Source organism: Canis lupus, chromosome 27 (assembly GCF_048164855.1).
Source record: "Canis lupus baileyi chromosome 27, mCanLup2.hap1, whole genome shotgun sequence".
NCBI lineage: Eukaryota > Metazoa > Chordata > Mammalia > Carnivora > Canidae > Canis > Canis lupus.
In genome coordinates, this window is record NC_132864.1 from 10,372,633 (window position 1) to 10,398,694 (window position 26,062).

Consider the following 26,062-nt stretch of genomic DNA (forward strand, 5'->3'; position numbering starts at 1 on the left):
GCATCTGCCTTTGGCTCAGGGCATGATCCCAGAGTCCTGGGATCAAGTCTTGTATCAGGCTCACCGCAAGGAGCCTGCTTCTCTCTCTGCCTATGTCTCTGCCTCTCTCTCTCTCTGTCTCTCATGAATAAATAAATAAATAAATAAATAAATAAATAAATAAATAAAGTCTCTTTTAAAAAGTGTGTCTTTTTGGAATGAACACAAGAAAAAAAATAAGAGATGATAAGAGAGAAACCACATCCATCTAAGCCCCTAGATACAACCGTACCTGCAGCTCAAACTTCCCTGTGTGCTTGTTTTGCAAGCCAGTAAATTCCTTCTTTTGTCTAGGCCTGATGCATTTTTTTCACTTATCAAACAAAGAGACATAATTTATTTATCCCATATAGTCGGGACCTTATATTATTTATGGTTCTTAGAAAAGAGAAGACCTTGAAGAAAGGTTTGGAGAAGAAAGGAGAGAAGGAAAAGAAGGAGTAAAGGGAAGATTATCAGGGATAAGAGTGAGAACGAAATTTAGGTTTTAGCTGAAATCCAGAACCAAGAAGGTTTAAATGGACAGCCTGAATATCTCCATGGAAATCTTATTCTTCTATCCCAGAGGACACCACCCATTCAATAAAATACACTGTCAGCTACATTAGTAGATCCGAAATTGAAACACCACCTCTAAAGTATTAGGAAAGGAGTTTTAATTGGATTGTGAATGATACAAAGCGTTGTAGCTTGTTCTGGGCTGATACTCCAGAGGAATCATTTCTAAAATCGCTAATGAATTAGATTTCATGCTTCAGGAGAACCCTTAATGGTAGATTCATATAGGATCTGGGGTGGTGGATATTTATAACTTTAATACGAATGACCTCTGCAGTAGACATTGGCCCTAGATTTTTTTTCTGCCATATAAGAGTAAAGGAAGGAAATCTTCTAGGCTTGTATTGCAGCAAAACTTCTGTTAGAAAAAAAATCAAACTGTGGCACCTGGAGGGCTCAGTTGGTGAAGCATCTACCTTCGGCTCAGGTTGTGATCCCGGGATCCTGAGATGGAGTCCCTTGTCGGGGTCCTTGCTCAGCAGGGAGGGTCTGCTTCTCCCTCTCCGTCTGCCTTCTCGTGCTCTCTCACTCTCTTTCTCTCAAACAAACAAATAAAATCTTTAAAAAATCTTTAATTGAAGAATGATTGGCATACAATATTATATGAGTTTAAAGGTGTTTTCTTTAGTGAGCACAATGTAACATTTTGAATTAGCTGCAAAATTTTAGAAATGCAGAGACTTTACACAAAATATGGATTTCTAGTATTCTGTAGCAATTTGGGCATTATTGGGCTCATATATGACTGAATGTGAATGGCAAGTGCCCTGTAACACACTAACTTTCCCATCCACCCCTCCATGAGGTCACCCTCCCTCGTGTGTCTCTCTTGTCACTCTGCGACACCTGCCACAGAGCGATAGTGAATACTCAGTACTTTACGATTATCCACACTAGCAGGTTGAGAATTACTTTTAGGATCTCAAAAGTGTTATGTAACCTTTTGAAAGGAGTCTAAATGTTTCTCAAGTTTGGTAAATATGAACTTCCTTCAGCCATTTTTCACATCTGTATTTCTGAACATTGGTTCATTTGGAACCAGTTGATTACCCTGTTGCTCAGTGTGGGACAGTGGGAGTTCTGCTCTGTGCACTCATTCATGGCCCCACGTCTCTTCTGTCTGGTGCTATCATTGCTCGGGCTTCATCTCCTCTGATGGAGAGAAAGGAAGTGTGGCATAGACTCAGCTCTGCATCCCAAAGGGGATGATTTGGTATCAAATGATTGCACTAATTTCCATTTCATCAATTACTGGTGAATTCAAACTTTTTTCCTTAAAATTGCATTTATTTATTTGAGAGAGAGAGAGAGAGAGAGAGAGAGAGAGAGAGAGAGAGAATGAGCAGGGACAGAAGGAGAAGTGGAATCCCCACTGAACAGGGAGCCCAATATGGGACTCAATCCCAGGATCTCAGGATTATGACCTGAGCTGAAGGCAGATGCTTAACCTAGCCACCCAGGTACCTTGAATTTAAACTTTTAGGATTAATTTTACTGGCCGTTGCAATTCATCTTTTGTGAATTGCTTATGCAGTGCATTTTGGGACGTGTATTCAGTTTTTCAAATATGGAGTTCATATTTTTTAAACAATTGGAGTATGCTGGCGTGATTGCTTTCAAAAACCTCACAAACAGCCCAATGAATTAGACTTGATCATCACTATCCATTTGTAAGGATGAGGACAGTGGGGCTCACATGGGTGGACTGTCACACTCCAGGTCATATAGCTGAGTGGGGAGGAGAGAAGACTTGAGCCCAGGACCCCAAATGTCAGGATCTTTCCTAGAACTTCCTGTGTCTTTTCTGCCCCTCTCCTCTAGTAGCAGAGTGAGGGAAAAAGTAAAAACCAACACCCCTGATGCTCCTGGTCTGTGGGCTCTGAGAATGCATGTAGCTTGATTAGAAATTGCTCCAGTCCACTTCTTCCCTCTAACCCTCGGACTGGGACCTGGATATCATGACCCTTTTATTTATTTATTTTTTATTTTTTATAATAAATTTATTTTTTATTGGTGTTCAATTTACCAACATACGGAATAACACCCAGTGCTCATCCCGTCAAGTGCCCCCCTCAGTGCCCGTCACCCATTCACCCCCACCCCCTGCCCTCCTCCCCTTCCACCACCCCTAGTTCATTTCCCAGAGTTAGGAGTCTCTCATGTTCTGTCTCCCTTTCTGATATTTCCCACACATTTCTTCTCCCTTCCCTTATATTCCCTTTCACTATTATTTATATTCCCCAAATGAATGAGAACATATAATGTTTGTCCTTCTCCGATTGACTTCCTTCACTCAGCATAATACCCTCCAGTTCCATCCATGTTGAAGCAAATGGTGGGTATTTGTCGTTTCTAATGGCTGAGGAATATCATGACCCTTTTAAACCTCGGTTTCCTTGTATTTCATATGGAGATAGTGGTAGCTTCTTTACTTGCTCAACCAGGTCACAATCAAATGGAGACGGGGTCAGTGTGAAAATGCTAATGGTATCAAATATGCTGTTATATTAGCATAAGGAGCGATCGTGGGAGGAGAGATAATTATTACTGTTTCAGCAAACCAGACCATTCATGCAAAGAGTTGCAAAGTGTATGGAGCTCAGAGCAAATTGCGGATTATATCCGACTTTTTACTTAAACCAGATGACAGTCCTAAGTGATTTTGCAAAGATTCGAAATACTTTAAAAATAACAAATTCTTCTGAAGAGCCAAAATGCCTCCAAAGAATTGAGGAGCATGTCATTTCAAATCTAGGCTCTGTAGTGTTGTCAAAGAAACAGCCCTCCCCTCAAAAATCTTAGTGCTTAAACCAGTGATTCTCAATGAGAGGTGATTTTTTTCTACCAGGAGAATTTGGTAATGTCTGGAAAATTTTTGTCACAGCTGGATGGAGAGCATTTCTGGCATCTAGTGGGTAGAGGCCAGGGATATTTTAAACATCCTATAACGCACAAAACAGCCCCCACAACCAAAATTTACCGGACCCAGAATGTCAATAGTGTCAAGGTTGAGAAATCCTGTTTTATTTCAGATATGCAGGACCCAGAACCTGTGCCCTCTGAAAACTTATATTTTTGTGCTTCGTGTCAAACACCTTCTCTTAACACCAGGAGATGCACCTTCTAAAGAGCAGAACAAGGCTTGTGTCACTGGGAATTTCTATAACCTTGTGCCTTCCACCTCCCCACCCCAGTGATCTTGTCTAGGGACAAGAGCAATGCAATCACTATAAAGTCACTTCACAGAAGACCATAATTTATTCCACTGAGAATGACCAGGAATGAAACAAATCTGAGTACTGCTGACCCAGCTTCAGGAAAGACAGTTTGTGGAAATATGCACCTGTACCTTCAAACCAGTCTCTCTTTTTGAGACCTATCTGGGCATGAAGCATCAGGAATCTATTAATTCAGACACATTCCCTTTAAATAAAATGGAAATAGATTCCTTGAGACATTACTGGCTATCTCAGGAGAGATAATACTTACATCTGCATCAGCTGATACAATATGACCACAGAAAATGCCCTGAAATTTGGTTTCTTTTACTAAGGTTTGGTAAATTGTCAGCATTAAATAAACATTTGCTGAATTAATGAATGAAGCTTCTCCTATAAATATTCTCAAATATGTCAAATTTTTCTATTTTTTTAAAAAGAAGTAAGAAATCAGGGTTTAGACATGAAATGTTATAGTTTTTAAACAATGGCAATAATATATTGTATGGCTTAAAGAAACCCACCTCTTCTGGTCAAAGACAGAGTGAAACCTCAGTGTTAAAGCATATATACTTTTTCCCCTCTCAAAATAAAGGACTATTACATTTAAGCATCAGTAACTGAAAAGAAGAAGACTGACTCTGCTTAATTTAATCAGAAAAGGACTTAGTAAGGAATATTAGGAAACTCAAGAATGGTTCCAAGCAAAGGTAGAGGACAGATTTGGGAGACACTCCAGAGATCCAGGTTGGCAAAGGAAGAATGAAGATGGGCAGAGCCATGAGATGGGCAGGACCATGGGATGGGAAAGACTATGCTATAGGAGGAAATACAGTGTGGAAGGAGCTAGGATGTGGGAGGAGACATGGGTGGAGGGGCTGTGGTGGGGTGGGGGACTATTATGTGGGAGGACCATGAATGGGAAGGAACCATAATAGCTATGACACCTGAAAAGCCACTACTACCACCATTCACCCAAGAAACAAGTGCACCTTTGCTACCACTGAATAACGTGGATGCCCCGTGTCACTCCCATCTTTCCTAGTGTAGCTCCCATATCAAAATCTCACACGGAAGAGCCCAAGTCATATGTCTGCATACCTGTGCCAGTAAGGTTAGAAAACAGAACTGCTTTGTGTTTTCTTTCTGTGTTGGGAAGCTGGATTTGCAATGAAGAGCTCCATCAAAGTGTAAAATGAATGTGTGTCCACAGTTTCTGATGTTTTTTTCTTCCTGGACACACAGTTAGACTACATGTCCCAGCCTTTACAGCAGTAAGTGGAGTATGTGACCGAGTTCTGGTTAATGAAATGTGAGCAGAATTCCTATGTGGCTTCCAATACCCTCTCACGTAATCCTACTGTTTCCTCATTCACTGGCCAAAGGCAGGGAAGCCAGCCAATCCCTTTGAGATCCTAGGGGATGGTGTAGTTGTGAGATGAAGGGGCTTAGATCCCTGAGTGACTGTGTGGAGCAGAGCCTCTCATGCCCCAGGAGCTAATTAAAGTCTAAACACACTTCCTTGGATTGACTGAGAGTATGAACTTACCTGTTAATACTGCTAGCTTACTTCATTGATCAAACCTGGTAATACACAATTAAAGCTACAACCTCCAGAGACTTAGGAAAAACTGTGACATCACTGCAAAGATCATTTCCATCACCCTCAAGTTCAATCAGAAAAACTAAAGACAGCCTGTGGGGTTCAGCCTTTGCCATAAATATTGACAGTGGGGTAGTGGGAGTCATCAGAATGTACATTACAGATTACAAGAGAACAAAATACTAATCCTCCTTAGTAACCAAACTGCCTGTAAAGTCTTTGTAAAATTCCCATTAAGAAAATGTTATAAACTCCTTTTTTACATGCCCTGCTAGATATTATATTCTTTGCATACTTATAACATTTTTGTTTGAAAACTGTTATCTCTTTTACTTCTTTATGGGTCATTTACTTGTTGTGTTAAACTAAGAAGAAACAAAACAAATGTCTCAGATGCTATTCGCTCTAATATGTTACTTATACAAATACTATATGAGCTGTCACTGGTTTGATTGTCTTATAAGTGAAGTAGGTGTGAACTCCAAAATGTTTCTCTCCTTCAGGTCCAGAAAAAGTTCTTGGAATATTTTGATAATTGACCTTTCCTGGTGATTGACATTTCCAGTTCAATTGCTCTATTGTTCCCTGGACACCAGTCACTCACCATCTTTTCATGCACTTAAGGAAATGTCACAGGAGGATGTAAAACTGTTAAATGTTACCTAAGCATGTGATAATGACCTTTTCTAGAATAAGAACTACTATAAAATAAAAACCACTAGCTCTAAATGTCCCTTAAGTTTGAGTCCTTGGTGTGATTATATTAGTGGTAAAGGAGAGGAAAGGTGGCATTTGGGGATTGTTTCAACTGATTGCCAGCTTTGGCAGACAAGTGATAAATAGCCAAGTTCTGGATGCCGATGTTGTGGGTGTGATTTGGAACTCCAACATGGGCTTATTCCCTGACCTTTGTCAACCACTGTAAGGCTGTCCCACATTCAAGGGACTTCACCATGCACCTCACTCCTCTCTGGGGGGAGTGGCAGAGATTTTGTGACTACTGTCTTTATTCTAACACAGGGTGTGACAGCAAAACGCCATCCCCCACCTTTGCTCTTTCTCTGGGTACCTTTATTCAGTGACCTGAACAGTGGTACATGACAGCCCTGCCCATAAGAGTCCCAAGAGTGAACATCTCATATCCTTCTCAAAATATTTATTCCTTGAAAGTGAGCTCTCCCTGACTGACTGGGAAAGAGAGTTGAAAATCTCAATTTTCTAATCCCTAGTTGGCAAGGTCGAGATCCACTTGTTATTATCCAAATAGAATCACACACAGAACATCCTCTGGCTCCCGGGACATCATGTCGGGAAATGGGATCTAAAAAACTTGATGAAAAGATCAAGTCCCAGTTGTTGGCCTTCCCCCTCCCCATCTTCCCCACAACTTAAGGCCAATGTTGAATTACAATCGGTTAGGTTAAAGTAATGAGAAAACCCCACTTAAACTATTCAATGGGAAATGTGTGATGTCTGTACTAAATAGTTGAGGAGTATAAATGCAGGAGTAACTGTCAGATCCAGAGCATGTGTGTGTGTGTTTCTCCTGAGTGGACTGGAGCTGGTCTGGGTCTCTGCTGCCTACTCAGAATTGCTGGGTTTTATAGTTTTAATGTTCTCTCTTCACTGCAATGGACACTGATGCCCCTTGACCAGCAAATATAGGCATATTAGCTTTCTGAGGTAAAGGTATTATGAAATTGCCTTAGAATTAGTGCCTTTGGATGACATTCAGTGGGGTGAGCAGAGCCATGGATAGAGAGATTCTCTTTTTGTATCTGGCACACGCAGTCTGGTGATCTGAGTGCACTCCTCCAAGTATAAGCATCCATTAGACATCCCATTCTCTCTGAGCTGTAGGAAATTTTCAGGAGAGCTTGGGCCCCGTTGCTTTAGGGACAGAGTGACCCTCTCAACAGTTTTTTTGTGGCTTGAGAATCTAAAGGCATATTCCAATCCATGTCATGTTCTAGGAGAAAGGAGCCCAATCACAGACATAAGGTTTCCCAGGAAGTTCGAGCAGGTTGAGTTCAACCCCAATACCAAGCTTAGAGCCTGAATCATCACAATTGCTCTGGTCTCCGGGACTGGTAAAGGCAAATAACCCAAAATACTCAGTGTAGAGCATCATCCTGGCTGTAAAGACTGGCTCAAAGGTGAGCAAGCTACCCTAAACTGGATCAGTCAGCTAAATCAGAATCTTTCCTGTAGGGTGTGGGGCAAAGGGACACACATAATAACATGGTTCAAGGAGGCTTAGAATGAATTGATGAGGAGGAGGAAAGGGACACGATCTGCAGAGCTAGGAACATTTCAACAGGAGAGAACTACAGAGAAATGGAACCAAACCTCTCATCAAGCACCTCCTTGGCAACTTCCATTTTTCCTCATCTGGAAAATGGGTAGAATAATTGTGTCAGTCAAAATTGGCTGATTCATGTAACAATGACAAAATCTCAATGGCTTTACACCAGAAAGATCTATTTGTTTTTCTTTTTTTTAAGATTTTATTTATTCATGAAACATACACACACAGAGAGAGAGAGAGAGAGAGAGAGAGAGAGAGGCAGAGACACAAGCAGAAGGAGAAGCAGGCTCCATGCAGGGAGCCTGATAGGGCACTGGATCCTGGGACCCAGGATCACGCCCTGGGCCAAAGGCAGGCGCTAAACCACTGAGCCAACCAAGGATCCCCAGATCTATTTCTTTTTTCTTTTTCTTTCTTTTCTTTTTTCTTTTTCTTTCTTTTCTTTTTTTTTTTTTTCAAATTTATGATAGTCACAGAGAGAGGGAGAGAGAGAGAGAGGCAGAGACACAGGCAGAGGGAGAAGCAGTCTCCATGCACCGGGAGCCCGACGTGGGATTCGATCCTGGGTCTCCAGGATCGCGCCCTGGGCCAAAGGCAGGCGCCAAACCGCTGCGCCACCCAGGGATCCCCCCAGATCTATTTCTTATTGGCAGTCTGTTGAGAGTCAGTGAGGGGCTCTTCTCCACAAAATTATTTAGAGCCCAGACTCCTCCCATGTCGAGGCCCCTTCATCTCCTGCAGGTGACTTGGAATCGTCCACTGGATGGAATCGTCCACTGGATGGTCTGCAGCCAGCAAATAAATGAGGAATAAGGGAAACAATGAGCTGAGCAGGAGATTATATAAACCCAAAATGAAGATGACAACATCACATGGTCCAATGGCCAGAAATCATTCTTGTGGCTGAAATATCATGTAGGCGGCGCCCCCAAGAGGAAAAGTGAAATAGTTTGTTGACCTTGAAGCCAGTCTGTGCCTCAAATAATAACAGCTGTCCCACCGGATGGTTGAGAAGATTATAGGGGAGAGTGGAGGTCAAGGTTTCTTAACCACAGCACCATTGACATTTGGGGTAGAGGATTCTTTGTTGGGGGCAGATCTGCTATTGTAGCATATGTAACAGCATTCATCAGTTGAGAATTACTCATGTAGCGAGGGGCTAACCAGTGAGCCTGGCATGTAGCCTGATAAGTACTCTTACAGCCCTTAGATGTGAGAAGTAGTTGTGAAAATCGTGTAGCACTACTTCTAAGAAGAGACAATGCTCATCGGTTGTCATGGTTGCACAGACCAACTGTTGTATGACATTGTATCACTGCTTCAGAGACTTTGTATATAAGTCACTTCCTGCAGGATCAGGAAGCCCTAAGTAGCAAGAATGTCTGTCTTCCTTCCTTCCTTCCTTCCATCCTTCCTTCCTTCCTTCCTTCCTTCCTTCCTTCCTTCCTTCCTCTCTCTCCCTTTCTTTCTTTCTTTCTCTTTCTTTCTTTCTTTCTTTCTTTCTTTCTTTCTTTCTTTCTCTCTCTCTTTCTTTCTCTTTCTTTCTTTCTCTCTTTCTCTCTCTCTCTTTCTCTCTTTCTTTCTTTCTTTCTTTCTTTCTTTCTTTCTTTCTTTCTCTCTTTCTCTTTCTTTCTTTCTCTCTTTCTCTTTCTTTCTTTCTTTCTTTCTTTCTTTCTTTTCTTTCTTTCTCTTCCTTCTTTCTGATATACTTTGCTTCTAAGTAGTTTCATGTTATTATTTTCTGAGGAGATTATTTAACACAGATAAGGGAATATTTCAATGAAGGATTTTCCTTTATAGTAATACCTGCCCAGGGCCAAATTTTCTATTTCCCTAAAATCCTAAAATTATTTATGTAGCTCTAAGCTATAGATGAATAGATAAGAGATGATAGACAGATAGATGGATAGAAAGGCAACTAGCTATTTCTATTTCCCAGGGTAACAGATCTAATAATTAATATATGTAGATGGTAAAGAGGGTTCATTTCAATTATTGTGTGATCTCACTTATACATATAATAAATAAATAAAAGATAGTCAAACTCACAGAAGCAAAGAGTACAGTGGTGGTTGCCAGGGGTTAGAGGCTGAGAGAAATGGGAGATGGGGGTCACGGGTACAAAGTCTCAGTCATGAATAAGATGGGTAAGCTCCGGGGATCTAACGGACAGCATAGTGAGCACAGTTGTCAATACTGTGTCGTCTCCTTGAAGGTGACTAGGAGTAGATCTTGAGGGTTCTCATCACACATACACACAAAGAAAAATAGTATGAGAGGTGTTGGATACTTTAATTAACTTGCTTACTGTGGTTACTTCACAATGGCTATATATTTTAAAGATCAAATCATACATTAAATATAAAAAATTCTCTTATGTGTATTATAAGTCCATTTAGCTGGAAAAAGATAAAAGTTTCTTTCTTTTCAAACTAAAGTATACCATTTATGAGAAGATGCTATCTCCTTCCACATGGGAAAATAGCCCACTGCTAGAAATAGGAAAACTAATTTAAAAGTATCTCCCCATGGGCCACCTGAGTGGGTCAGCAGTTGAGCGTCTGCTTTGGCTCAGGGTGTGACCCCGGGGTCCTGGGATTGAGTCCCACATCGGGCTCCCTGCAGGGAGTCTGCTTCTCCCTCTGCCTGTGTCTTTGCCTCTTTTTCTGTGTCTCTCATGAATAAATAAATAAATAAAATTCTTTTTTAAAAAAAGTATCTCCCCATGAAGTACGAAGTGGCCTCTGTAAATCAAAGTTATTCGTAACTAGGTGAAATTTGCATTCCTTAACTGGATTTGTTCATGGTCATTTAATACAGTAATTATTGTAAAATTGTGTTTGTCACCAATAGTGATAATAATTGGATGTCACATTTGATTGTGGCTTCAGACTGAAGTGTCATGTCCCTGGAGGCACCATGTCCTAGATGAGGTGCGTGAGGGTCTACCAACCACCTCCTCACGTTGGCGGAGTGTTGCCTGTGAGTCTGGCAGGGCATACCCCATGGTTGATTCCAGCCACCTAGAAGTGATGAGAAATGAGGCAGCTCTGCAAAGAGAGCTCTGACCGGGCCAGACCATAGCATTCAAACTTGAAAACCAAAGAAGCCAGCTTCTGTGACCTGCAATATCAGGGGAGCATGAAGAAGAGGTGGGAGGCAGAGAGAGTAAGCCCTGGTGTTCCTGGAGCTCCCCAGTTCTCTGCCACCAGGGCCCCATTTTGGCTTCACCTCTGCTTTCCATGAGACACCCTGCCTCTTAAAACACATCCTCCTTTAGAGGCTTGCTCACTTGAGATGATCCCCTTTATGCACAACTAGAGAAGGCTTATGTAAAAGTCTCGTGGATCCTGGGCTAGGGTAGTGTCTGGAACCAGATAAACCCCATTAATTCAAATAAAACCGGAGCCAGAATAACTTTGCCATAAGTCTGTATAATTTGCTTTCCTCTGAAAATTGCACAGCTGTACACATTCCTCCTTACTTCAAACACTTTTTTCTTATAAAACCTTGAAAAAAGAAGACATCTTAACAATTACTTAGTTCTATAAATTACTGAATTCAGAAGTCCTTTCAATCATATCTCTACCTTCAGGGATATTTGACCAGTTTTTGTAGGGAGGAAAGTGGAGGGTGAGGACAAGACTGCCTTGCATCTGATCAGACGTTCTTTGGTGGGTTCCTTGGCAGATTGGCCTCATGGTGTGAGTCTGGATGAGGGCAAAGCTCCACTTCTCTTGAAAGAAGCCAGAAATTGTCTTTCTGCTTGGTGTCAGGTCAGACGTAGGAAGGAGGACAAGACTTGACCCTCTGAATGCCCACTCCTGACATTTCCATCTAGACAGAAACATCGGGCTGGGAGTAAGTGGCCAGGGGTAGCAGCACCAGTAGCTGGGTCACTGCCATTGGGCGCCTGTGGCGAGGCCTTGGAAACATTATCTGCCTAACCTGGAGCTGCCATACAGGGGTTCCTGCTGCTTTCTTGAGTCATCCGGGGCCATGATGCCTCTGCTCTTCTTGTGGATTCCAGCAGCCCCCAGTCATTTCAAAACATTCACTGTCTATTTAAACCACCAGTCCTGTTGCTTTTTTTGCAGCCGAGTACTCTGGCTGGCGCCTAGCAGCAGGCCACTCACCCTTCTGTGTCCGGCCAGGCAGCCCACTCATCTTGGACAACCCTCACTAAGCACAAAGTCCTTTTTTTCTTTTTTTAAAAGATTTTATTTATGTATTCATGAGAGACACAAAGAGAAAGTCAGAGACATAGGCAGAGGGAGAAGCAGGCTCTGCGCTGAGCAGGGAGCCCAATGCGGAACTCGAACCTAGGACCTCGAGATCGCAACCTGAGCTGAAGGCAGATGCTCAACCACTGAGCCATCCGGGCATCCCATATGAAGTCCTTCTGCTCATACTTTGACCCTTTTTTTTTTTAAGATTTATTTATTTATTTATTTATTTATTTATTTATTTATTTATTCAGAGAGAGCGAGAGAGAGGCAGAGACACAGGCAGAGGGAGAAGCAGGCTCCATGCAGGGAGCCCGGCTTGGGACTCGATCCCAGGTTTCCAGGATCATACCCCAGGCCGCAGGTGGTGCTAAACCGCTGCGCCACCGGACTGCCCTCATACTTTGACCCTTGTTTACAGGTTTACCTTTTGCAAGCATCCATTTGTGTCTTCCTTTGTCAGCTCCAAGTACCATAGCTATCTTGGAATACATGCATTTACTCATGTGGCTCTGGGGGGGGGGAAGAGAGAGAAAGAGAGAGGAGTCAAAGCACAAGAAACATACAAAGAAGGGATAGAGGAGGAGTGAATAAATGGAGAGATGATCATCTCCGTGGCCCAGACAAGGCTCCCCAGGACCCTGTGAGCAAATCCTTGGACACAACTCCAAGTGATCTGGCCTCCCTTCTCCTGTGGTCCCTTGACATCTCCCAGTCTGAGTGTTCATTCTCCTTCCCTTGACATCATTCTCCATCACTGCATGACCCTTTGGGGTTAGCCATGCCGTGCGATCGGGGCTCAGCTGCAGGTACAGTCACCCACTCCCACAGCCTTGGGAAACTGACCCCATGGATGTGCAGAAGGTTGCCCTTGCCTTGTACCTGTGCACTTTTGCACTTTTGCACTTTTGAGTGTCTCTAAAAATGCCCAAGGATAATTCTGACTTTGCTATCAATGCTGAAATGGTATTTTTCTCCAGAGAGGTGCCTGGCTTGATCCTCTTCAGGCCTTTGCTCAAATAACAGCGTCTCAAAGGGGGCACCTTGACTGAAACTTTGGAATAATAATCCCTTCTTCGTCACCAATTTTTCAAACGCCTCCTTCTTGGATGATTTTCTCAAAAGCACATGCTGCTCTCTGCCCTACCATATATGTTTACTTGTGAATTTATGTATGTTTTTCTGCCTGCAAGAATCCAAGCTCCCAGAGACCAGGCATCTTGTCTGCCCTGCTGGCTTTATAACCCCTGCACCTAAGCAAAATCTGCCACAGAGCAGGTGTCCAATAAGCATCTACTACTGAGCACATAAATACCCACCTGATACCCCCCACTCACACCCAGTTTGGGAGATCTGTCTTCCCCTTTTCTTCCTGCTTCCCAAAAAATGCCCCAACTCAGAATTTATTTCTTCCTGGGACTTCTGTTCCATTTTGCAGCTCACTGCTGAAACCATTTGATACCCCTGAAGAAATTCCAACTCCCATGAAGAAGGCAGGTAGAAGCTGGCTTGAGAAAGCACTTCCTGGACAAACACATGGAAAAATGTGCTACCACTTGACAAAGACAGAAGAGAGGGCAGATTGCCCTTGGGAGCAGGGTTGTGTCCTCAAGAACCAGAAGGAAGTCATGCAAATCTCCAGGCTGACTTCGGGAGGTTCTACTGATGAAAATACTTGGTCCAAATCCCAAGTACTGGCTGTGTGATCGTGGGCAAGGTACCATTGCTCTGGGCTTGTCTTTTAATTTGCTGAATAAGCATGGCATCCACTTTGGGGTGTTTGTATGAGATAATGTTCATTCTTATATACCTTGAACATTTATTTGGAAACCCCTATGCTCCAAACACTGTTTCAATAATCAGAGCTACAATTGTGAATAAAACAGAATACTGGCTCTCAAGGAACACAAATAAGGTAGTGAGCTGTGCTCTGTAGAAGGGATCTGGAGACTGCTTCGTACTGATGCCTGATGGTGTTGGAAACACCCCAGAGTATATAACCGACTTTAAAAGAAATTGCCAAATTATTCTCACCAACAACAAAAGAGTTCTAGTTGATTCACATTTTCACTAACACTTGTTATTATCAGATTTCTAAATTTTAGCTATTCTAGAAGATAGGTAGAGAGGTCTAATTGTGGTTTTAATATGAATTCCCTTAATGACTAGTGACATGGAATACCTTTTCTTGTGCTTCTGGGCTGTTTATATAAATTGCCTGTTCATTTTTAAATTAGGTTGTCTTGTAGTATTGAGTTGTAGGAGTATTTAATATAATCTATATAAAACCTGGCAGAGGTATTGCAAAGATTTTCTCCCAATCTGAAGCTTGCCTATTCATTGTTATGATTGTATCTTTACTCAACAGAAGTTTTTAATTTTTTAAAGGTCAGTTATTTTATTTTATTTTATACTTAGCAATTTGAAGTCCTGATTAAGAAACCCAAGGTAGCAACGATTTTCTCTTCTGTTTGCTTTTAGAAGCTCTATTCTTGCAATTTTAATAATTGGGTCTATGAATCTCTCTCAAAATGAAGTAGTGGGTCATTTCAATTCCAACATTAACAATAAAAAATATAGAGATGCAAGTTATCTCGCCCTATATTTTCACATTTTAGTGCAGAGACAGCATTTATGTATCATGTAAAAAGTGATTTAAACCATCTAATGAAGCAAAAAATCATAACCACATGGATGACAAATTAAGACTCTATATACATTTCACTATTTGCAAAGTGCTTTACACCTACAGGCGATGCAAATGTTGGAAAAGGTTTTCACTTCACCTCCACAGAACCTAAGGAGACAGATTTCACATTTTGATATAAAATGGTTATCTATTTATACATATCTATAATGATATGAAAAAGTATATACATAATAATGTTATGTAGATAATGATACATAAAATAATATATATGCATATTTCATCAGAAGATTTGACCTAATGTAGCCATGACATTTTTTCTTCATAATGCATTTAATTTTTTTAAATTTTATTTATTTATTCATGAGAGACAGAGAGACAGAGAGAGAGAAGAGGCAGAGACACAGGCAGAGGGAGAAGCAGGCTCCATGCAGGGAGCCCAACGCAGGACTCGATCTTGGGTCTCCCAGGATCACACCCCGGGCTGCAGGCGGTGCTAAACCACTGCGCCACCAGGGCTGCCCAGCCATGACATTTTGAAGACATCTCATAGAACATAGAGAAAGTCCAGGATTGTGAATTGAGAATGTTGTTTCTTTCTTGGACTGGGAGGATAATTTCCCTAGTAGACTGTAACGCCCTTGATCATTGCTTCACCTTTGGAAAGTAGTAGTGACCTGATCATCTTGAGTCAGAGTACTCTATAAAACTATTGAAGCACACAACATATTATTCTGCAAATTTTCTCCTCCATTAAAGAAAAAAATCTAAAAAGCAAACAGTAAATATACCAGCAAAACTCATTTTATAAATTCATAAAGAGAGCATTGATTGCCAATTTGAACACAAAAAAAATCTAAAATGTAGTGCTTGCACTTTGCCAAAAGTAGCCTTGAAATAAAAGATGCTCATTCTTTCCTGAATATCATTTTCAAAATTGTATTTCTCCCTTCTCATTTTGAAACTGCGTTTATGACACTCCATTCACACAGAGTGAGCTCTGGGGAGGTCGTGCTGGGGTTGGGCCTCCCATGTCCCAGGAGAAGAACAGGATAAAGCAGTTAGCAGGACAGGGACCTCAAGTGCTCGGCACTGTGTCCTTTAGGTCCATCCATGTTGCTGTAGAATTTCTTTCTTCTTTATGGCTGAGCCATATTCCGTTGTATCTATACCACATCTCCTTTAACCGTTCATCTACCAAGGGACACTGGGATGGTGATGACCACTGAGAAATGTAGAGAATTGTTGAATTATTATCTTGTACACTTGAAACTAAAATAACATTGCTCATTATATTTGGATTAGAAAAAACTGAGTACCTCTAAATACTAAAATAAAGTGCTGTGCAGTAAGGTGGATGGGGATACAAAGTGGATTTGCACATTTGGGAGAGCCCTTCAGTTCATTTTTGTGGCCAGCTTTTTGGAAGCATGAGGCGTTATCGCTTCATGTCACAAAGAATTTTTATGTGGTAACTTTTGTCATTATAGGATGCCTGGGGGTGGAGGGTGGTTGGAGAAAGAGCCGGCTTGGTGAACAGTGACAATTAAGACATAGACAGCTATTCCAGCTCTGAATTGCCAAAGAGATTTCCCTTTCCACACTGAAGGCAAAGGATGACACTTGGCAACGTGGCAGAGAGGATGCTGAGGGGTTCGTGAAGTGCACACATGGCCAAAGACAGACCGGGACGTATTTAGAGAACAACACAGCACGGTCTCCCAGTTGGAATCGCACAGGGATCTTTAGGGATCCGGGAACACTGGATTCTGTGGCCTTATGTTGTCTTGTGCTGTTCTTAGGCCCCCAGAGCTCTGCATGTCCAAGCCACAAGCACCTTGTTACTCTCAGCCCCACATGAGCTGCTGCCTCTCACAATAGATGTCATCAAACCACTAATTCAAAAAAGGAGCAAAAGGGGAGCCCCATCTCCTCTGCTATCACACTGAGTCTTCAGTAGTTTGGTTCTTGGATCGGAAAGTGAGAAACATTTGCCTTCTTTGTCTCATCACCACTTTGGGACATCTGGAAAAATTTTTATCCAGGCTGGTAAGAAAGTATAATTCATGAGGGTGCAATTTTTTTTCTGCCTTTTCAGGATTTCCTTCTTTTAAATATTGCCCTTAATACCTTAAGTTCTGTGATGAGGGTATTAAACTCTCTGGAAGAAAAGACGTGCATGGATGTGAAACTAATGATCATCACATCAGACAGATATTTTAATTTTTCCTTTGAAGCAGCTGGAGAATGATGGATAAAAGCTCAGCTTAGTGACCTCTGGGAGTCTGGCTGCAGTGAAGGCCCTCTTACTTCCCAGACCTTGGGGAGGACTCAGGTGACTATGTTGCAGGGACATGTGGAGGGATGTATAATGTTGCATGTGGGCACGTGGAACGGGGCACGTGGAACTGCTCCCGCTCAGCTGAGGTCCTGGTGCAGCCCAGCCCCAAGCAGGGCTCCCCAGGCTTGTGTGCAGGAGGGGCTGGGGGAGTGGAGCTGTCTCCCTGTCTGCTGGGCTGGCAAATGACTGGAATTGAGAAGTGAAAGTACACATGGGTGAAACTTTATTTGGAAGTGTTTACATGTCTATTTTCACATTAAAAACAATGAATCACCGGGGCGCCTGGGTGGCTCAGTTGGTTAAGCATCTCAGCTCAGGTCAGGATCTCAAGGTCCTGGGATCGAGACCCACATTGGGCTCCCCACTCAGCGGGGAGCCTGCTTCTCCCTCTCCCTCTGCCTCTCCCTAGCTTGTGCTTGCTTCTCTTTCTTTCTCTCTCTCTCTCCCTCTCTCTCTCACTCTGCACTCTTCTACAAATAAGTAAATAAAATTGTTTTAAAAACGTCAAAAAATAATAAAAAATGATGAATCACCCTGTGGTTAGAAAAAACATCTCTACTGGAAAATGAAGTCACTTTTCCATCAGCCATCCTGACACAAGGGTGACGCAAGCCCCACCCTTTCCAGGCAAGACTCCCAAAGTCAATGCCTTCTGTGATGTTCCCACTCTGTGTTTCTCTCTCTTCCATCAGTTGAAAAAGTGCAGAGTGGGATGCCCAAACTAAAACCCAGAGCTTTGCCTGATTTAGTATAAAAATGCAATTCTTCCAATAATGTACACCTTGCACATGTATGTGCTACATACACAGAGCTCCATAGTCCATGTTACCCTAACTTTTCCACCATCCATTTACTGTCTGTTCTTTTGTGTTTCATTCCACTAGGTAATTTTCCGGAGGAAATGATCACTTAGTTTAAAAACCATTTACCCCATGTCAATGCAGAGATGGGGGGTGGTGAATGTGAGGCTGTTATCAAAGTGGCTAAAATGAAGGAAAAAAATCGCTTCAATGACTGGCTGCCATTTGGGGTGTGTGTGCGTGCTCATAAGCCTTTGTTAACACACTCTGTACAATTATCTTAACAGCTACAGCTTATCCTGGAATTCCAAAGTTCTGCACATAAAATGGGAAAACACCTTTTAAAGGGGTTAAATATGAATCCTGCTAAAAATCTGCAAAGGCTAGGTTTTTTTTTAAGATTTTATTTATTTATTCATGAGAGACACACAGAGAGAGAGAGGCAGAGACACAGGCAGAGGGAGAAGCAGGCTCCATGCAGGGATCCTGATGTGGGACTCTATCTCTGGACCCCGGGATCACACCCTGAGCTGAAGGCAGATGCTCAGCTGCTGAGTCACCCAAGCACCCCCACATTAGGAGTGTTAATGAAACAATTTACCTTTTCCTCAGTAAACAAGGTCTTTTCCAAGATGTGCTACCGAGTACCATTCTTTCCTGCAGAAAACTTGAAGGGAGTCTCTGTTTCCTTTTTTCTTTTTCTCAAGTGCACTGGACCCTCAGTTCAAACTCCATTTGTTTCATCTGCCTTGTGCATACTGTCCCTATTTTCTGGCCTTTACTGCAGTGTGTATGGACTGTGGGTACTGTCCTATCTCCTTCCTGTACATTCTTAATTTGGGGGTCTTATGGAAGCACGTCAATCTCCTACTTTGTGACCTAAGAAATTCACAGGCCTGGTGCCCTCTGAAGAGAAATACTAGTGTCTGCCTCCAGGGAAACCTAAACCCTGGTGTCCTGCAGAAAACAGAGGGGCTTTGAGTACAGAAGCAGAGGCAGTATTTGAAAAATCCTTGGGATCGTAAACATCTACATGTGTCACTGAACCATCATTGAATAAAATCCAAGGAGAAAACCTGGATTTACAGTTTACAGTTAGTGCCTCTCACATTTGTAGTTATGTACACATAAATGTTAATTCCCATAAGAGTCATTAGGTATAGAGAAATAGGAAAATAAGCTCCAGTGCTTTCTTAGCATACACAGTCCTTGGCATGCTTTGGATGGTCAATAGTAATGATGGATCCCACTGATGTGAAGAACAAATAACTTTTTTAAAAAGATTTTATTTATTTATTCATGAGAGACACACACACACAGAGAGGCAGAGACACAGACAGAGGGAGAAGCAGGCTCCAAGCAGGGAGTCCGATGTGGGACTCGATCCCCCTTCTCCAGGATCACACCCTGGGCTGAAGGCAGTACTAAACTGCTGAGCCACCTGGGTTGCCCCCAAATAACATTTTAATAAGGGCGTTAGAATATGTATTAATTTATTCCAGGCCATACAATTGAATTTTGCTTTGACCTTTCTTAAACAATTTTGGAAGATTAAGCAATGCATCCTAATCATTTTCAAGTGCAACTTCTTAGGCCACCAATCAAGATAGTATCATTTAAACCACAGTGAGAAAGCTGGCCTAGATTGGGTGACACAGAGCTCGCTTGGGGTATGCAGGGAAAGATGGATTCCAACCCCGCCACGCTCAAAAGTCACCATGCTCCTGATACCTTCTTACAATGATTTACCAAAGTATAAAGATGAGGGAGAGTTTTAAAACTGCCATTAGTTATAATAAGTAGACAGCAATTTGGTACCTACTTAAAGTAGCTGAAATGGAATTTCTAAGTGTGAAAAACTGCCTGCTTTGGGAAAAGTGGAAAAATACAATCCTGCTGTCATGGTCTACACAGTAGACTGTCAGTTGAACAGAAAACCCTGCTGCAAAGTAAATGGCACATGGACCTGTGACAAGCATATAAAAAGCGTAGGAGAGGAAACATTATCTGTGTCATGGAATGCTTCTCTCAGAGACAGGGAAAAGTGCATGAGGGAGCAGGGGGGAGTGTCAAGAATTGCCAATCTGAGCCTTAAGAGCTCTATGGGGTATGAAAGCTCCAAAGGACAGGTTATCACACTGACCAAAGTCTTTAAGATCTCTAGGAATCACACCTCTTCAGGAGGAACGTGAAAGTGATCCCAAGAAACCACTCTCATGGCCTTGGAGGAGATGCGAAGGAGAGATACCTGGGGCTGGGTGGCTGGCCAGCACACCCAGGAGAATCGCTGCTCCTCAGCCAGCATGGACTGGGAGAGTGGCAGCAAGTTTCCACAGGTAAGGAGCATCCGCAGGTAAGGAACATCCACAGGTAAGAAGTATCCATGGGTAAGGAGCATCCACAGCTCCTGTATCTCCTCTGCATCACCTCACAAACAAAACCACCAAAGTGGAAACACAATGTTTTACTTTTCATCGAAACTTCTCTTTTAAAAAAACTTCTTTTTAAAAGATTTTATGAAAAAAATAAAAGATTTTATGTATTTATTTGATAGAGACAGAGAGAGAACACAAGCAGGAGGAGCAGCAGGCAGAGGGAGAGGGAGAAACAGACCCTCCACTGAGCAGAGTCCTATGTGGGGCTCCATCCCAGGACCCTGAGATCATGACCTGAGCCGAAGGCAGAACTGAACCACCCAGGTGTCCGCATCAAAACTTTTCCACCACCACCTACAACTTTGTAACTGATATCTACGGCAAAAATATTTTCCTAATTGCCAAAAGAAGACACTTGCTGAAATGGTGTATTAAAAAGTTTCATGATTATTAGATTTCACCTACTAATTAAAGGATTTCTGAAAAGAACAACCCTACTACATTTTTGGTCTTGATTTCAAACTATAATATTTGTGTATTCTTTATAAAGGGCTTGGATTAATTTTGTGAGAGTAATTTAAAATTTCAAAAATACACATATTGGTGCTGGATATTCAAAGTGCATGAATCATAACATTAAAAATGAAGATGTAGTGTCAGAGAAAGATACAGGTACAATAAATCTGTTTAAAGGATGGTGATTAGCCATCCCCTCCTGCCTCATTTCTAGGCTGTTCAGCTTGGATATTTATGGGATGATAATGGGCAGACCCTGATGAGTTCCTGAGCACCACAGTGGGACAGGGAATCTTAATGACCCGAAGGCATCAGTCCTTTCAATTAAACATCTGTTGCAAATGAGTTCTGAAGGAGAACATCATGAAACCAGCTTTGGTTAAATTGGATGTTAGAAAACAAATTGTAAACTGATGTTTTATAATAACGTTTTACAGTTTTATTAGGAATATCTACTATTCAATCTCCAAACATTATCTTATCAATATTAGCCAGAAAGTATTTCCAATAGCAGTACGAAAAAAAAGATAGAACATAGGACTCTGGTAATTTTATATTTTAGTCAATGAGGCCACAGAGCTATGTCATCTATGGTGGCTCTAGAGGACAATCTCCTTCTTTCCTAGCTGTAGCTTCCAGAAGCACCCACATGCCTTGGTGTAGGCCGGTCCCTCCATGCGCCAAGCCAACCACCATAGCGCCATCCACCACTGCCCCTCTCCCCCCGGGGCCCTCCACTTTTGAGGAGCCCTGTGACTATTCGGCCTCACCTGGATAGCCTAGAATAATCTCCTTATTTTGACATCAGCCAATTAGCAACCTGAGCCCTACTTTGTCATGTACAGTAACATATTCACAGGTTCTGGGAGCCGGGACACAGGCATCCCGGGTCGCAGCCCCTGCTTGTCGTGGTAAGGGGCCCCCATAGGAGAGGAGCAGAGCGCAGGACCCGGCCTCTGTCCACGCCCACGGTGTTCGCTGTGACCTGAAGGGGGGTCACATGTTCATACCAGTCCGTGAGCCCAAAATAAGCCCCCGCAGCCCTGGAGAGTCTGGTGCCAAGAGGCAGGGCAACGGAGATGCCCCGAGCTGAGTGCTCGGCCTCAAGGTCACGGGGTGGCCCGGCCTTTCCCGCGGCCCCTGGGGAACCGAAGCTGCGCCTCCATTCCCACCCCTGAACCCCACGACCCGTTGAGAGGTGGCGGGGGGGGGGGCAACCGAGCCCCTGGCTCAGCTGCGGCCTCTGAGAGCCGGACCTGTTCTGCACCCAGGAACCGGTTAGCTCAGCGGCTGTTACTCCCGAACGCCCCGGCCAAGCCTCGATGGCAGAGAGGAGCAGCAGGCCCCGGCCTCCGCCTCCGGGGTTTACTAACAGGACAGACCCCTTCATGCCTCCGGGGGAACTCCTAGTCTGCCCTGAAAATCAGATATTCCGCCCCAGGTGGTGGTTGTTTCTGTTTCTGTGATTATGGCAGGTGCTGGGGGGTCCACAGACTCAAAGCATCTGAATCCTTGAGCCAGTGACTATTTCTAAAGCCACCACACACACGTACACACACACATCACTAATCATTTATGTCTTTACAGTGTTTGGAAAGTTTGTTTTTTTTTTTCTCTTTCTCCCCTTTAAGATATTCCCTTATATTATGACTCTCTTTAATAGACCCTCTGGGGCAGCCCAGGTCGCCAGGCGGTTTAGCGCCACCTTCGACCCAGGTGGTGATCATGGGGTCCTGGGATGGAGTCCCACCTTGGGCTCCCTGCATGGGGCCTGCTTCTCCCTCTGCCTATGTCTCTGCTTCTCTCTCTCTCTCTCTGTCTCTCATGGATGAATGAATAAAATGTTAAAAAAAAAAATAGACCCTCTGAAATAATAGCTATGGAAATACAATTGTAAAAATGAATTGCTATTGCTGAAAACATTTTATGACAAAGTCCCAAGTGCATTTCAAAGCAATGAGCAAAGTCTGCCTGCCATAGCAGCAACTGCACCCTACTGTAGGTTCATATGTGGCAAGGGGTGCGGGTAAGGGTGGTGTACTGTGTCAGCCTTCGGGCCAAAGCAGCTTCTGAGACCACGGGTGGGTAGGTTTCTTGTCCCTTGCCTCATGCCAGATGGCTTTTGCTCTGTCCTGGAGAAGAATGCAAGGTGTGAGTATGCCCTGTGCTGTCACCCAGCAGCATCTGTCCACCTGCCGTTTCCATGCGGCCCGGGGCATGGGTCAGCTATCTCAGGGCCTCCTGAATCAACAATGGGGGCTCCCAGACACCCGCCCCGTCCCCAGGCTTTTTCATGGACCCTACATGGAGACCTGCCAGAGTCAGCCAGCACATGTCAACTTCCCCTGGATAAGCATGTGTACATGCACGCATGTTGATTGATACGTAACCTGTTCGGTAGTCTCTGATCCCCTTTATACACGCTGCTTATTTCACTTTTCCAAACTCTGCTGTAGAATTATGTCATGCACATGTCTACCAACCATGACAATTCAGTTATATGGGCTTATGAACAAAGAAAAGAGAGAGAGAGAGAGAGCGTGCTCTAATTTATTCTGACTCCTCCTATACTCCTTTTAAAGTTAGGCATTGATCTATATTGCCCCAGGCAATTTGGCTACAACTGAAAGGGAGAGAAAAATAAGAAAAATTTCTTTGTGGCATTTTGAGCTTCCAGGAGTCCAGTTCCCAGGGAGCTAAAACTGCTTCATTTTTGGCTTCCATTCTAATACTATAATAAAGAGCAAATCCACTCCATCTTGCAGAGTGCACCTCCCATGCCCGTCTGGTGGCACCGCACCTTTCCCAACCCTAGTCCTTTTCTGCTTACAGGGCAGATGCTCCTACTTCCTGTGGTTGTCCGTTCTGTGGTTTTCTTGTAAAGCCCTCAGCACTCTGGAACAGCACGATGGGGAAGGCCATCCGTAGTATGCGGTCTGCGGATTCAGATGTGAATCTTATCTGGAATCACCATCACTGACAGACCCAAGTATCATGGTTAATCAAACATCCAGGCGTCTTAGGATGCACTCAAGGTGCCATATTAAATGCACCATCACAGAAGGCAGCCAAGAACAGAGGAATAAAACACACCCTGGGACTGGTTGCCTCTCTTGGGGTCTCTGCATGAGGATCCCACCCTGGGAGGCCGCATGCCAGGATTTCGAGTTTTCATTGTGGCTCATGCAGGTAGGTGCCACTCCAGGTGTCATGCCTCTGGCCTCCCTTCCGCCGTGATGATTGTAGGAGCGGTCAGTAACCTCCCAGGACAAGAAATCATCCACGTTTGGATGCAGCCATATTCTTCTGCAGATGAGCTCACTGTGGTCGGATCGGATCTTTCCAACTCTTGGTTTGCTTCCAGAGCCTTTCCATTGGCTTACTTTATTTAAAGCTCACAGGGCGCAGAGATCGCACTGAGACTCGGGGCAGTAATTAAGCTAATTCATCTTTTTTTTTTTTCTCATGAAAAAACTATCTTAATAAGCAAGAAACACATAAAGTTCAATTGGGGACTCCGAGGGAAAAAATAAAAAAAGTATTTATCATGAAACACCGTGCTTTCTGTACCAAAACTCTCTATAGATTAAAGGGCAGTCTTCTTTCAAAGTGCCCGGCCCTGATTTCAGACTACAAGATGAAATGAACTCTCCCCACATCTTTTACACTGGAGGAGAAAACTTGTCAGCTCTTCTGTCTACCTCCAAGTCCTGAAGATTGAGACAAATTTAGATTCAGCCTCTGTGTAGGAGCAGGAGAAAGGCGAGAAACAACTTGGCGTTGTTAAGTTTTTTCTAAAGATGAATTTCTAGGATGAATCAATAGGCTGAGCCCAAGGGGCTCTATTAGCAGGAGGGAAGGAACGGGTCTGTCCTCTCAGAGCCAACCTCTTAGGTCTCCGCTACACGAAGGAAAAACAGTGTATTTAAAACACAGGCAGAGCAGAAAATACTGTGGTTTAAACAGACCCTGGCTGAGAACACCACAGAGCCACAGACTGGATCCTGACTGAATTTAGGGACACAAACCCAGCTAATTCAAGGGAGGAAACAGGAGAGTTGTTTTTATGGCAGGACTGAAATGTGCTGACATTCAAAATAATGTCAGGTGGCACACGCATAAACATCTCATTTTCACAGTCATTTATCTTAATGTATATAAAGAAAACTAGGGAGCACAGCACTCATTATGTAATGGGTTTTATCAGTTGGGAATTAGACTACAGATGGCTGTTAAATTTTATTTATTTATTTTTAAAGATTTTATCTATTTATTCATGAGAGACACAGAGAGAGAGGCAGAGACACAGGCAGAGGGAGAAGCAGGCTCCATGCAGGGGGCCCGACGTGGGACTTGATCCCAGGACCCTGGGATCACACCTGAGCCGAAGGCAGATGCTCAACCACTGAGCCACCCAGGCACCCCAGCTGTTAAATTTTAAAAGTTCGTATACTTAAAGACAACTATCAAGACAGTAAAAATGCAAGTGGTATGCAGAATGGGGGGGGGGGCATCAGGGAGGTGATATTTAAACAGTGCTTAAAGGGGTGCCTGGGTGACTCAGTCAGTTAAGTGTCTGCCTTCGACTCAGGTCTTGATCTCAGGACCCTGAGATCGAGTCCCACATCAGGCTTCCTGCTCAGTAGGGAGTCTGCTTCTTCCTCTCCCTCTGCCTCTCTCTTAGGGTTGGGATTCTCTCTCAAATAAATAAATAAAATCTTTAAAAAAAAAAAAACATCATTTAGAAAGTATTCTCCTACAGGTGATGACTGCAGACAGTTACTTCTCCTAGAGATTAAGGGCCAGGTGTCCTGCCTTCCAGGGAGCGGGAGGCAGACCCCTGCTGGGGCCGCCTCCTGATCCAGGACACTGGTAGCAGCTATTCCACCCCAGAGTTGTCATCCTGTCCTGAGCCCCTCAGAGAACCGTCTGCTCAGTCAGAACTTGAGAAGGGTTAAATGACACATGGACAAAGGAGGCCACCAGGACATTATACACAATGTCCTGGGTTCCAGAGTTTGACACTGAGGTCGGAAGCGTATTCTCCAACTACCAGGACATTCAGAGGAACCAAAGCAGCCTTGCCAGTGAGAACAGCAGTGTTCAAGACGTCTGTGCCCTAAAAAGAGTAGAACAAGGTGCATGAGAGCAGACAGGAAAATCTTAAGAAGGATTATTGATGTGGCTACTTTATTGACATTTCTTTGTACCTTGATACTTGATTTTTATTTTTTTTCCTACCTTGATACTTTAAAAATACTGTGTATGGGTGGACTTGTTAAGCAGCAAACAGACGTGTCTGAGCCACCGGAATACATTCCATCCAATACTGGGATCACCAGGCACGTGGGCACGACCCCCTTCTCAGCACACCCCACTCGCCAGAGTGTCCAGATCTGCTTCACTTTCACTTCCCACACCTCCAACCCGT